Source organism: Schistocerca serialis, chromosome 8 (assembly GCF_023864345.2).
Source record: "Schistocerca serialis cubense isolate TAMUIC-IGC-003099 chromosome 8, iqSchSeri2.2, whole genome shotgun sequence".
Taxonomy (NCBI): Eukaryota; Metazoa; Arthropoda; class Insecta; order Orthoptera; family Acrididae; genus Schistocerca; species Schistocerca serialis.
This window is the reverse complement of record NC_064645.1, coordinates 307,893,615-307,906,683: the sequence shown is the minus strand read 5'-3', so window position 1 is coordinate 307,906,683 and position 13,069 is coordinate 307,893,615. Positions and strand designations below refer to the sequence as shown.

The following is a 13,069-nucleotide window of genomic DNA, read 5'->3' as shown; positions in this document are numbered from 1 at the left end:
CCAGTTATTTGCTACACCACTTATTCCTAGATGGTCTGCCTTCAGTAACAGTATTTGGTGGTACCACAAGTATTTCTCAGGAGTACTATATTCATGTATATGGGTATACTCCCAACAATTAAGTTAAAAATATAAGGAAAGAGGGAAGGAGAGGGAAAGACGAAAGGATGTGGGTTTTAAGGGAGAGGGTAAGGAGTCATTCCAATCCCGGGAGTGGAAAGACTTACCTTAGGGGGAAAAAGGGACAGGGATACACTCGCACACACACACATATCCATCCCCACATATACAGACACAAGCAGACATATGTAAAGGCAAAGAGTTTGGGCAGAGATCTGTTGTCATGCTAGGACAATGCAGAAAGCAGTTATATAAACTTTCCTGTTCTCACACTAGGACAAAGCAGAATGCTGCAAAGCATAATGGCTAAATCAGAAAACATACTACCAAACACTCTACGAAGTGATGGAGTCAATCATAGAAGCAAAACCGTTAATGTCATATCATCATCATAAGACTTCAACAGAATGACAGAATCTCATTAAATACTTCATAGAATCAGACCACAAAGCACAACTGCATCAAAATCTACAGAATAATAAATGTTGTGCATTATCTCCTTCTCAAGGCATCATCAAATAAGTGTAAAGTGTAAGACATCCTGTATGAAAATGTATCAGGTGTGTAATGACTGTCAATATAATCATCATAATAGTCATTAAAGGCTTTGAATTCATATGTGTGAAAAGCATAAAGGCATATTAATGAAAAAGCATAATAAGCATGTGTCAATCATCAGCATCATCAAAGCATAAGTACCACAAGTATTTCTCAGGAGTACTATATTCATGTATATGGGTATACTCCCAACAATTAAGTTAAAAATATAAGGTAAACTTAATTATTCAAACCTCCATAGTTCTGCTGATAATCCATAGTATCCAGCATCATAAGGAAAGATTTGTGTAATCTCGTGAAAAGGAATATGGTACTGATGTGTAAAACTGTAGAAGCAAATATCACACTAGCTAAGGACCTTGTGTTTGCCACATGAGTGGTGCACAAAGAGTGTGCAAGTTAATAATGATATCTCACAGTCACTGTATAACTAAATAAGCAATCAATTCAATTATCACTTCACTGTTCTCCAATTAACAAATTTCAGTCTTTAAATGCATGTATCACTCAGATGAGTAAGGTGAATATGTAGATTTGTGTGAGAAGAATGTGGTACTGAAGTGTAAAACTGTAGAAGCAAATACCACACTAGCTAGGGACCTTGCATTTGCCATGCACAAAGAGTGTATGTCCTCCTGAGGATGCAAGTTATTTCATTATAACAAACAAAGGGTTTTTATATTGGCTAGTACTCCTTTCAATAATCTCCACTTTTGCATCTTCTGCAACTCTCTTTGCACAATCTGTCTTTTACAAATAGGAACTGAATATGGTTTTATAAAGAAAGGCTGGTGTTCTTAAAGCCTTAACTTACATGTGTAGTTCTTAACTGTACCTGGTTTCTCACTAAATATATCTTTATAGGATCTCAACACTTCTTCCAGTTCTGGCTTCTCATCTCCAGTAAGCTTGTCTGCTTCTTTTACCTTGTCAGTAACAAGTTGATCAAAATCCCTACCATTACTTGACAAAACATCATCATCTATATAGACTCTTTCTACCTCAATGCCAAGACCATATATTTTATTAGCAGATGTGTAACCAGTTCTTAAGTGTAACCTAGTACAACCAGAAAAATGTGTATTGACGTTAGAAAAATTTACTCTGAACTTTACCCAGTCAAAGGTTACATTGTTTTCAACATTCGGTCTATGCCTAGCAATATCTCCTCATTCAGATCACTGACCACCAAGCATCTATGCTCAAAAACTGCATTGTCAACATGAAATGTGATTAAAGCTTGTTTGTTTACAACTTCACTAAACTTACCTGTAGCACATTTAATCCTAATTCCTGTTATAGGAAATTCAGTGTACTCAGAACTCTGCATAACTCTATCCCAGAACTTTTCAGAAATGATAGAAATTGCACTACCTGTGTCAATCAAACAATAATCATGCCAATCACCAACTGTGATTTTGATCTATGGATTACCATATAATCGTGCTGTTTGTTAATGTTGGTTGTCATGCCCACATAGAATGCAGACCAGTGGTTGCAGCTCAGCTTGTAGATCCCATGACTGGTTTCACAGTAGCCCTGCCTTTGATGGGATGGGTGATGTTAGTGACCGGACAGGAGTAAGTGGTGGTGGGAGGATGTATGGGACAGGTCTTGTACCTAGGTCTATTACAGGGGGATAAGCAATGAGCTAAGGGTTTGGGAGCAGGGGTTGTGTAAGGATGGACGAGTATATTGTTTAGGTTCAGTGGACAGTGGAATACCACTGTGGTAGGGGTGGGAAGGATAGTGGGCAGGACATTTCTCAATGCAGGGCACAATGAGAAGTAGTTGAAACCCTGGCGGAGAATGTAACTCAGTTGCTCCAATCCTGGGTCGTATTGAGTTATGAGGGAAATGCTCCTCTGTGGATGGACAGTGGGACTTTGGGAGGTAGTGGGAGACTGGAAAGATGTGGCTCTCGAGATTTGTTTTTGTACGAGGTTGAGAGGATAATTATGGTCTGTGAAGGCTTCAGTGAGACCTTCAGTATATTTTGAGAGGGACAACTCATCACCGCAGATGCGACAACCACAGGTGGCTAGGCTGTACAGTAGGGACTTCTTGGAATGGAATGGGAGGCAGCTGTCGAGGTATTGCTGGTGGTTAGTAGGTTTGATATGGATGGAGATACCAATGTAGACACCTTTGAGGTGGAGGTCAACATCTAGGAAGGTGGCTTCTTGGGCTGAGTGGGACTAGGAGAAGCAAATGGGGTGAAGTTGTTGAGGTTCTGGAGGTATGTGGATAGGGTGTCCTCACCCCCGATCCAGATAGCAAAACATCAGCAATGAATCTGAACCCGGTGAGGGATTTAGGATTCTGGATTTTTAGGAAGGATTCCTCTAGATGGCCCCTGAATAGATTGGCATAGGATGGTGCCATGCAGGTGCCTATAGGCATACCCTGGATTTGTAGGTAATGCCTTCAAAGGAGAAGTAATTGTGGGTGAGAACATAGTTGTCATGGTGACTGGGAAGGAGGTTGTTGGTTTGGAATCTGTCGGGCATTGGGAAAGGTAGTGTTCAATAGCAGTAGGGCCATGGGCATTAAGAATGTTAGTGTAAAAGGAGGTGACATCAATACTGACAAGTAGGGCACCATGTGGTAAAGTGACAGGAAATGTGGTGAGTCGGTGGAGGAAATGGTTGGTATCTTTTATATAGGAGGGTAGGTTCCAGGTAATAGGTTGAAGCTGTTGGTCTACAAGAGCAGAGATTCTCTCATTGGGGCACAGTAACTGGCCACAATGGGGCATCGTGGTTAAGTTGGACTTTAGGAAGCACATGGAAGGTAGGAGTGCAGTCAGTGGTATGGGTGAGTAGAGAGATGGACTCTGGAGAGAGGTTCTAGGATAAGCCTAAGGATTTGATAGCGACTGGAGACCCTGCTGGCTATCTGGATGGGGTCACTATGGCAAGATTTGTACGTGGGTGAATGTGACATGTCCAAAAGAACAGACACCACATGGAATCTGTAGCTGAGCAGGCTGCAGTGGGGCTGATTCATGTCATCAGCACTCAGGCAGGTGAAGAAGCACAGCATCAGAACTCAGTTCGGGAGGCAGGCAACTATGCTGACCTCTGCAGTAGTCGACCATGTCGGCTGGCACAGACATGCTGCTCGATTCAGGAAACACACAAGCACACAGTCATGAACCAAGAACCCCAGCATAGGCAGCAGCAACAGTGGCCTGCAGTGGTAAAGTGTGCCTGCACAAGGCAAGCCAGCAGAAGCAAAGTGTGCCTACACAAGACAAGTAGAAGCTTGGCAGCTAGTCAGGTCCAAGTAGGAACTGTGGTCCCCAAAAAGGCATATTGCAGTCAAAAGAAGTCAGTCAGCATGTGGCCACCAGGTGGAAGGTACTAGTTGAGCTCCTGGGAACATCTGGACTCATGAGCTCATAGCTCTATATCTAGTGGAAGCGGCATCTGGTATAGCAGACTGGTGACCACTCCAGGTTGATGGCTGGCATGGAATACCTCTTGTAGCTGACTGCAGGCAGACATGTACTGCATAAATGTAACACATGGAGTGGACATCATTCTGCATCACGTAGGCCACAGTAGAACAGCAGTGCAAGGCTTGGTCGTGTGGTCATCAGGTAATCAGTACTCCAGTCTGGCTTCCATATTTTTGCTGTGTCGATGGTGTTGCAGCTATGGCTGCAATGTCAGTGGTTGACTGTATCATAACTTATGCTAATGTTTGACGCAGCAGTGATGCTTGTTGCGTCAGGACACCCTGCATGTAGTTTCATTTGAAAGAATACCATTCCAGCTCTTGTCTGCCTCACTTCTCTAATGCTTCTTGTGTCACCAGTAGTAATGTTTTCTGTCAACTCTGCCATGGGTTTCAGACACCAAGAAAAGAGGCCTAGTTGCCAGTAGGTCACAGGCAACAATAACAAAATGGTGGTATCTTCTTGCTGCTGGTAGCTGCTGGTTAAATGTGGTGCCCTGACTGGTGTAATGATGATCCACTGCCAACAAATTCTATGAAGCCATCTTGCACCAGTAACTTCTCACTCAACATGAAACATAAAAACTAAACATTATTTCTCAAATTTTAATGAGTAAAACTCATTTAGTATGTTATATAAAGAAATGTTTACCTTCAGTTGCTCAGAAAGCAAAAACTCTGTCACACTAGAACATAACATCTATTTTTCAATAAAATCACCATGGTAACTGCAACATTTGTGTTAAGCGATTTATCAGCATTCCTATCCCTCCTGAAAAATATTTTTGCTGCTTATCTATCAAGCAATCGTGGTGTTGTGCTATGTGTAAGGTCTTTGAGGAGGAATAGCAAATATTTTAGGCAGTAGTAGTATAGATCAATTCAAATAAAACATTCTACATAAGGTGCCCAGCTTTTGTTTGTTACAAAGATACAGTTGGTTACAGAGATAAGTTTGAATTTCTCTTTTTGGCACTCTAGTTGGTATGGGCATATTTATCAGTTGTTATTTTTGTTTTGAAGGTCAAGTTGTGAAGTTGTTTGACTTTACATAACTTTGTACAACCTACCCAGCAACACCCTTAAAACTGTTCAGACTGTTTTTGACCACCTTGTGTATTATACTTTATCTTAACATTATCAATCTGACAAACAGTTTTGTTTATTGAAGATATGGTTAGGAGGCTTGAATAGTGTCCTCCATTATTGTTCTAACTGTTCTCCACTTAAACTCAGCTCTATTTTGTGGGATATTTAGGATGTTAAGAGTAAACCTTTGCCTATCATGATGTAATAGACATTTTCAATTCTTTCAGTAGTGATATGACATACATGCAGAGTTTCATGCCTAAGTAAATGTTGCACCAGTTGTTAAACTTGTTACTTAATGCAATACTATTATAAAAATGTAGAAGTAATACTAGCCAGTAACAATTAAAAAAAGCTAGTGACTGATGTGACTGAGAGCCAGTATTGTTTACAGCTTCTTCTTTCCTTACTTATTAACTAAAACTAACAGTTTTAACTGTGACCTACATACACAACATGGTTATCCTTGCAGTAAAACTGTATAGGAGATTTTTACTGATTGTTGATGAATCTAATGGTGAAACAACACTTTCACAACAGACCTATGGTGCAAGCTCAAGGTCTGTGTGTGTGTGTGTGTGTGTGTGTGTGTGTGTGTGTGTGTGTGTGTGTGGTGTTTTTTCTACAGAATTTCATACACAGTTTTTTTCTGTTTTACAGATTGCACATATATCCTGTCTGTGTGGCCACCTGTTGTTGACCTACTTTTGGACAGGGATGTGAAATTGCAATTGATTGGTGCTGGACTATCACACTCAGTACTGCCAGATATTAGCTGCAGTGTTTCAAGCAATGTAAATGACCAGGTAATCTCATTGTTAATAGACCTTGACCTTTTTGGGAATTAGCATCAAATGATATTTTGCTTTATATGGTTGATTATGTAATTTTTATGTATTGTGAGCTGTAAAATAGCGCGAAATTGCTGTAGAACATGAAAATGAAGATTATTCCACCATTCTTGTATAAAAAAATTCTTGGTCTACTCACTGAAGCAGTTTTATTGGTAATGAGGTGAAACATACTTCTGTACCATAGATGTTTGCAGAATTTGTCACAGAAGACTGTTGTACATCTATTTCAGTACAAGTTTAGGAGATATTGATTGATTTTAAACAATTATAAAATAGACAAATTACATACATGTGTTTAATTCCATAGGATGTTCCATAGTTACCATTACACACTTATACAGATTGTGAAGGAGACTTAGAACATAAAGTGTTTCACACCAGCTTAGTTTCAGATATTGTCGTTTTCCACATTACAAGGAAAACTAAATTGACTCACATTTCTAACCTTGCCACTAATACTGATGTTTCTTAGGGAATTGAATACAAAAATGTACTCAGTATAATGATCACTATCTTTGCTCGACAAATCATACTCTGCAGTATGTTCTGATCCACCCAATCAAAAATATCCAGTAGCAGTGAATCATTTTTTGCTGCACTCATGATCTGTGTAGTTAGGTCTTCTTCTGACTGTATTGGCCTCTAGCAACCAAGACAATTCATGTATCTGCATAAGCCTGAGGAAGCATATCCAAGTACTTTGGGGGAAGATAGTTCCATGTCAGTCCATGTTGCTGCTCCTGTTTGAGACCATATGGTTGCATTGTTGGAAAGTCAGGAGGGGGGATTTGAAGTTTGAGGTGCACCATGTGCTCGGCCACAGAGATTGACATATTTCATTTCTTTATACTTCTACTTGTGGGGATACAGAAGAAGTGTAGTTTATGAGTCCCCCTTATAGACAGAAGGACCACATTCATCAGTGAGACACCAGTGTAGCTGACTCCCATGCGTGAGACCTGGGTTTGATTCCTGGTACTGTCACCAAACTGGAACAGGGTACACCAGCCTCATGATGCCAGCTAAGGAGCTAATTGCAGAGTGATCACACCACCAGGTTTGCTAAATAGATATCAGCCAGGAGTGTGGTGTAGTGATGCCCACCCCTCCCTGCTGCATCCAAAGGATGTCATTGGCAGAGAATGATGTCGCAGTCAGTAGGTCCAAATTGGCCTATCTGTGACCAGAACACCAACTGGCCCATCTGTGACCATAGCTGTTGAGCTTATAGTTATGGATATGCTTATACAGTCAGAGGAAGATATCGTTGCAGGAGTTATGGATGTGGGAACAATTAGAAAGTAAATTTAACGTCAAGTAGCATATATATTTATTTGCATAGAATGTACGCTGATTAGTCAGAATATTGTGACGACTGTCCTACTGTTGATATAAACACATCTGGATGATAGAAGTGTCACCTTCTGATGAATGATTGGTAGCCATACATATGCATGGTGCATTAGTATCAGTGAGCATGCTGTTCATGTGTAGAATGGGGAAGGCATGCAATGTATCTGAGTTTCATCAAGGACAGATTGTAATGGCCCAGAGGCTTTGTATGAGCATTTTGGAAACTGCACAACTTGTCGGGTGTTCGAGGAGTGCTGTGGTGAGTGTCTTCAACATGCAGCAAAACCAAGGCGAAACCACATCCAATGTAATGTGCAGTCACCACACATTACAGACATCAGACATCATAGGCTTGGCAGAGTGGTAAAACAGGACAGGCAGCAAGCTGTGGGAGAAGTAACATTAGACTCTAATGCTGGCCAGCATACAAGTATGCTCCAAACATACCTAACAATGGGCCTCCACACCCAACGACCCATGCATATTCCAGTGTCAACATCACAACATTGGCAACTACAACTGAAGTGGACATGTGACCATTGGCAGTGAGTATTGATGCAGTGGCATATTGTTGCATGGTTTGCTGAATCTCAATACCTTCTTCATCATGCAGATTGGAGGCCACAAATACATTGTCTTCCAGGGTAAGAGCTCCATGACACCTGTAGTGCGGGATAGAGACAAGCTGGCAGCGGCTCCATTATGCTATGGGGAACATTCGTGTGGGCATCCATGGGTCTAATGGAGCTCATGCAAGGCACCATGACAGCCAATGAGTGTCATACACTGGTTGCAGGCCATGTACACCCCTTCATAATGATCAAGTTTCGTGACAGCATTGGCATTTTTCTCAAAGATAATGTTCCATGTCATAGGGCCAGGAGTGTGATGGAGTGGTTTGAAGAACACAGTGACTAGTTACAATTGATATGCTGGTCCCCCAACTCACCATATCTGAACCCAAGTGAACACATCTTGGATGAGATTGAAAGTGGCATTAGAGTTCATCACCCCTTCCCTGGAACTTACGGGAATTGGGTGAAGTGTGTCCAGATGTGGTGCCTACTCCCTCCAGTGACATAGCAAGGTGTCATTACTTCTGTGCCATGATGTGTCACTGCAGATGTGGTGCCTACTCCCTCCAGTGACATAGCAAGGTGTCATTACTTCTGTGCCATGATGTGTCACTGCTGTTACCTGTGCCAAAGGTGTACATACTGGCTGTTAGGAAGGTGGTCATAATGTTCTGGCTGATCGGTGTATATATAGCATGGAAATTACATAACAACTTTACTTACAAAGCAAAGATACAATAAAACTCTGAGACATTGTTAAGGGATTACTCAGACCCTCTTCACCCTGGCCCACATATAGAGGTAGGACCAGCTGAACAGGTGTGTTGAAGTATCCTCCTTCGGCAATTACAAGGCTGGCTGTGTATGAGACTCCATCTCTACCTTCTTTCATCTCTTGCACTCTTGCTGCCTTCCACATGTAGTATGTGAGAACTTTTTCCAAAAGGATGATGTCACTGACTCAGAACCTCCTCCATTTAGGCATTTGACTTTGTGAAAGTTACACAAGTGCATGAGATTCTCCTTCCTCCATCTGTTTCAGAAATCTTCTGTTGTTTTCTGACAGAATTTGAACTCTGTTATAATCAATGGATCAGCTACTGTTGGCAGTGTTGTAGGTCCCCTCCTGAGGAAGTGTGCTGGAGTGTGCATTTCATCTTTAATTTGAGAGATTGGCTCAAGTTCAAGGTGACTTCAGTATCTGTAGTCCTTCATTGTCCATACTGGAGCATCCAAGTACTTTTGGAAACATCTTCCAATTGAGCTGGCCATTGTCTTCCAGAAATCTCTCCACCAAGCCACACCTGGAGCTATAAAATTCCAAGTCATACCTTTTTGAGTGAGGTATTGGTGGGTCTTACCAGCAGAGATAGTTGTTCACAGGTCTATTAACTCTTTGTCGGCTGCATGAAATATTAGATCACTGTCACTATAGATGGTGTGTAGAATGTTGTGCCTGCTTTGTAGTGCCAACATTGTGGTCCAGATGTAGCTGAACAGCTCTAGTCACAGGACAGATAAACAGTACAACGTAGCATTTAATTGTGGTAGTTCCTTTTTTTCATAAAAATGCTCTGTAAAACTAAAGTCAGTGACTTGGAAGGGTCTCTGCAGTTTTACCAAGTTGGGTAGTAGTGGAGCTTCTATTTCTTGACCAGTGGCACTGCTCGCTATTTTATGTGGAAAGCAGTGATTAATAACCTTCTTTATGGCATGATAGACATGTTGTGTGCCATGCATGTAACTTTTCTGTCAAGGTGCCAGTGATCGTTCGATTGAGTGCTGTTTTCTGATTTTGACCTGTGGATTTGCCGTGACTGATATAGAAGCTTGCACAGTGTGAGCAGGGTCGAATTATGTTTACACTTGGAGACAGTGCAGTCGGCCATTGTACACTCCTGGAAATTGAAATAAGAACACCGTGAATTTATTGTCCCAGGAAGGGGAAACTTTATTGACACATTCCTGGGGTCAGATACATCACATGATCACACTGACAGAACCACAGGCACATAGACACAGGCAACAGAGCATGCACAATGTCGGCACTAGTACAGTGTATATCCACCTTTCGCAGCAATGCAGGCTGCTATTCTCCCATGGAGACGATCGTAGAGATGCTGGATGTAGTCCTGTGGAACGGCTTGCCATGCCATTTCCACCTGGCACCTCAGTTGGACCAGCGTTCGTGCTGGACGTGCAGACCGCGTGAGACGACGCTTCATCCAGTCCCAAATATGCTCAATGGGGGACAGATCCGGAGATCTTGCTGGCCAGGGTAGTTGACTTACACCTTCTAGAGCACGTTGGGTGGCACAGGATACATGCGGACGTGCATTGTCCTGTTGGAACAGCAAGTTCCCTTGCCGGTCTAGGAATGGTAGAACGATGGGTTCGATGACGGTTTGTCCCCTCGACGATCACCAGTGGTGTACGGCCAGTGTAGGAGATCGCTCCCCACACCATGATGCCGGGTGTTGGCCCTGTGTGCCTCGGTCGTATGCAGTCCTGATTGTGGCGCTCACCTGCACGGCGCCAAACACGCATACGACCATCATTGGCACCAAGGCAGAAGCGACTCTCATCGCTGAAGACGACACGTCTCCATTCGTCCCTCCATTCACGCCTGTCGCGACACCACTGGAGGCGGGCTGCACGATGTTGGGGCGTGAGCGGAAGACGGCCTAACGGTGTGCGGGACCGTAGCCCAGCTTCATGGAGACGGTTGCGAATGGTCCTCGCCGATACCCCAGGAGCAACAGTGTCCCTAATTTGCTGGGAAGTGGCAGTGCGGTCCCCTATGGCACTGCATAGGATCCTACGGTCTTGGCGTGCATCCGTGCGTCGCTGCGGTCCGGTCCCAGGTCGACGGGCACGTGCACCTTCCGCCGACCACTGGCGACAACATCGATGTACTGTGGAGACCTCACGCCCCACGTGTTGAGCAATTCGGCGGTACGTCCACCCGGCCTCCCGCATGCCCACTATACGCCCTCGCTCAAAGTCCGTCAACTGCACATACGGTTCACGTCCACGCTGTCGCGGCATGCTGCCAGTGTTAAAGACTGCGATGGAGTTCCGTATGCCACGGCAAACTGGCTGACACTGACGGCAGCGGTGCACAAATGCTGCGCAGCTAGCGCCATTCGACGGCCAACACCACAGTTCCTGGTGTGTCCGCTGTGCCGTGCGTGTGATCATTGCTTGTACAGCCCTCTCGCAGTGTCTGGAGCAAGTATGGTGGGTCTGACACACCGGTGTCAATGTGCTCTTTTTTCCATTTCCAGGAGTGTATTATGTTGGACAGGGTGAGCACTGCTGATATTGGCTAAGCAAAGTTGTAAGGAGGTGCAGATACTGTAATAGGTGGTTGTGATGCTGTGGCCATTTCAAAATGCTCAGACTGTGGCTGAACATTAATTTGCCAAACATGTTACAGACTGTACATAGGTCATTAATCAGGTTTTGATATTTCTCTCGCAGAGGCACTTACGTTGTGTTGTGTTGGTTTTGCTGTGAGTTAGACTGAGTGCATTTAGACTGTTAGCCATCCCTGTTAAATTACCATAAGCCTACTGAACTTTATAAAATACAGTTTGAATTAATGTTCTGGCAGGTCACATGAGCTGTAGTCCTATCCAATGAGCATCTGGATTTGTATTTTGTAATTATTGTGATACATAAATTTCCCGTTAACTGGAGAGAGTAGTTAACACTTCAAATTGTCTTCTGGTGATGATACTTAAAAACAATGTGGGCTAAGTTCTGTCAGTGGCAGTTCACACATAACTCTCTTCTACATGTGCATTTGGATTTGCATATTGTACTATTGATATTTAATGTTCTGTCTCTTTCTGAAGTAGGCAGATTGTATGCCAGTTATAGTTTCTATATTATAGTGTGTAATGGCACGTGGGTCATGCTATTGAATGTGGCTACCTGTATTATGACCATCAGTCAAAGGTCTTGGTACAGATCATGGTCAAACATGGTAGCAGGTTAAAGAGTTGTTAAGTTCCTGTATTTGAAACAAAACCTTAGGTGTTAGACAATTTGGTGTTAAATTGTTCCTTTTGATTTTACAAATGTGTACCATTGTACTTTGGATAGTTTGGTAATTGATGTCAAAATCAAAAGTGATCGAGGAATTCCATTGTAAACACAGAGGAGAGAACAATTAAATGGAAAGAATATGTTGAAGGACTTTACTAATACAGAAAGCAGTGGGTTTTGGTTTGGAAGATATATTAGATTTAGAGTTTTCAAGTATGCCAGTAAGCGAAGACAACATTCCTTAGTAATTTCTAAAATCATTGGGGGAAATGGTAACCAAATGATTATTGAAGTTAGTTTTTAGAGACTCTGAGACTGGAGACAAACCACTGTATTTTTGGTAGAATATCAACTACACAATTTCAAAGATAGCTAAGATAGATTAATACACTCAGATAGTGGATCATACATCCTAGTATCTGACAGAAACAATATACAAAAGAATGGAAAATACAATTTAGGACCTCTGGTTGAAGCTGCTGGTGGTAGCGATCATGTGTGCATGAGATGTGGCTGCTTGTGTGAATGTATGTGTGTGAAGACTTTGACTGAAAGCTAACTGTGTAATAGTCTTTTTGTTGTGCCTTCCTGCAACTCAACATTTCATCTTTACAGTGATTAGCAATCTATTTTTTTCATAGTATTGTTAATATCTCTACCTAGATGCTCCATTGTTTGAAAAATAACTAATGAAATATGTAAATGTTTGTCAGTTACAATATAATTTCTTGTATTTTATAATTGTTCATGCAAGTTCATTCCAAAATTAGTAATAATATTTTATAGGTATTACATATTCATATTTCTGTGTGTATTGTTGTTCAGTTAATTTATTTATGGTTCTTAAAAGTTTGATCAAAAGTTTATGAAACAATGTGTATATTTTATTTACATGCAACTATTGTCTACATCTACATCTATACTCTGTGAAACAACATGATGTGAATGGTAGATAGTATATCCCATTGTACACATTATTAGGGTTTCTTCCTGTTCTATTCACAT

General features: G+C 42.0%; 1 long non-coding RNA gene across 1 annotated transcript in view; it reads left to right on the top strand.

Annotated features, from left to right (window-relative positions):
* LOC126416327 (uncharacterized) overlaps window positions 1–13,069 on the top strand; it is a 60,418-nt gene that overhangs the window by 41,267 nt on the left and 6,082 nt on the right. Inside the window, exon 3 of the long non-coding RNA XR_007575438.1 lies at window positions 5,890–6,035. This is a non-coding gene — a long non-coding RNA (uncharacterized LOC126416327). The remainder of the gene's footprint in view (window positions 1–5,889; window positions 6,036–13,069) is intronic.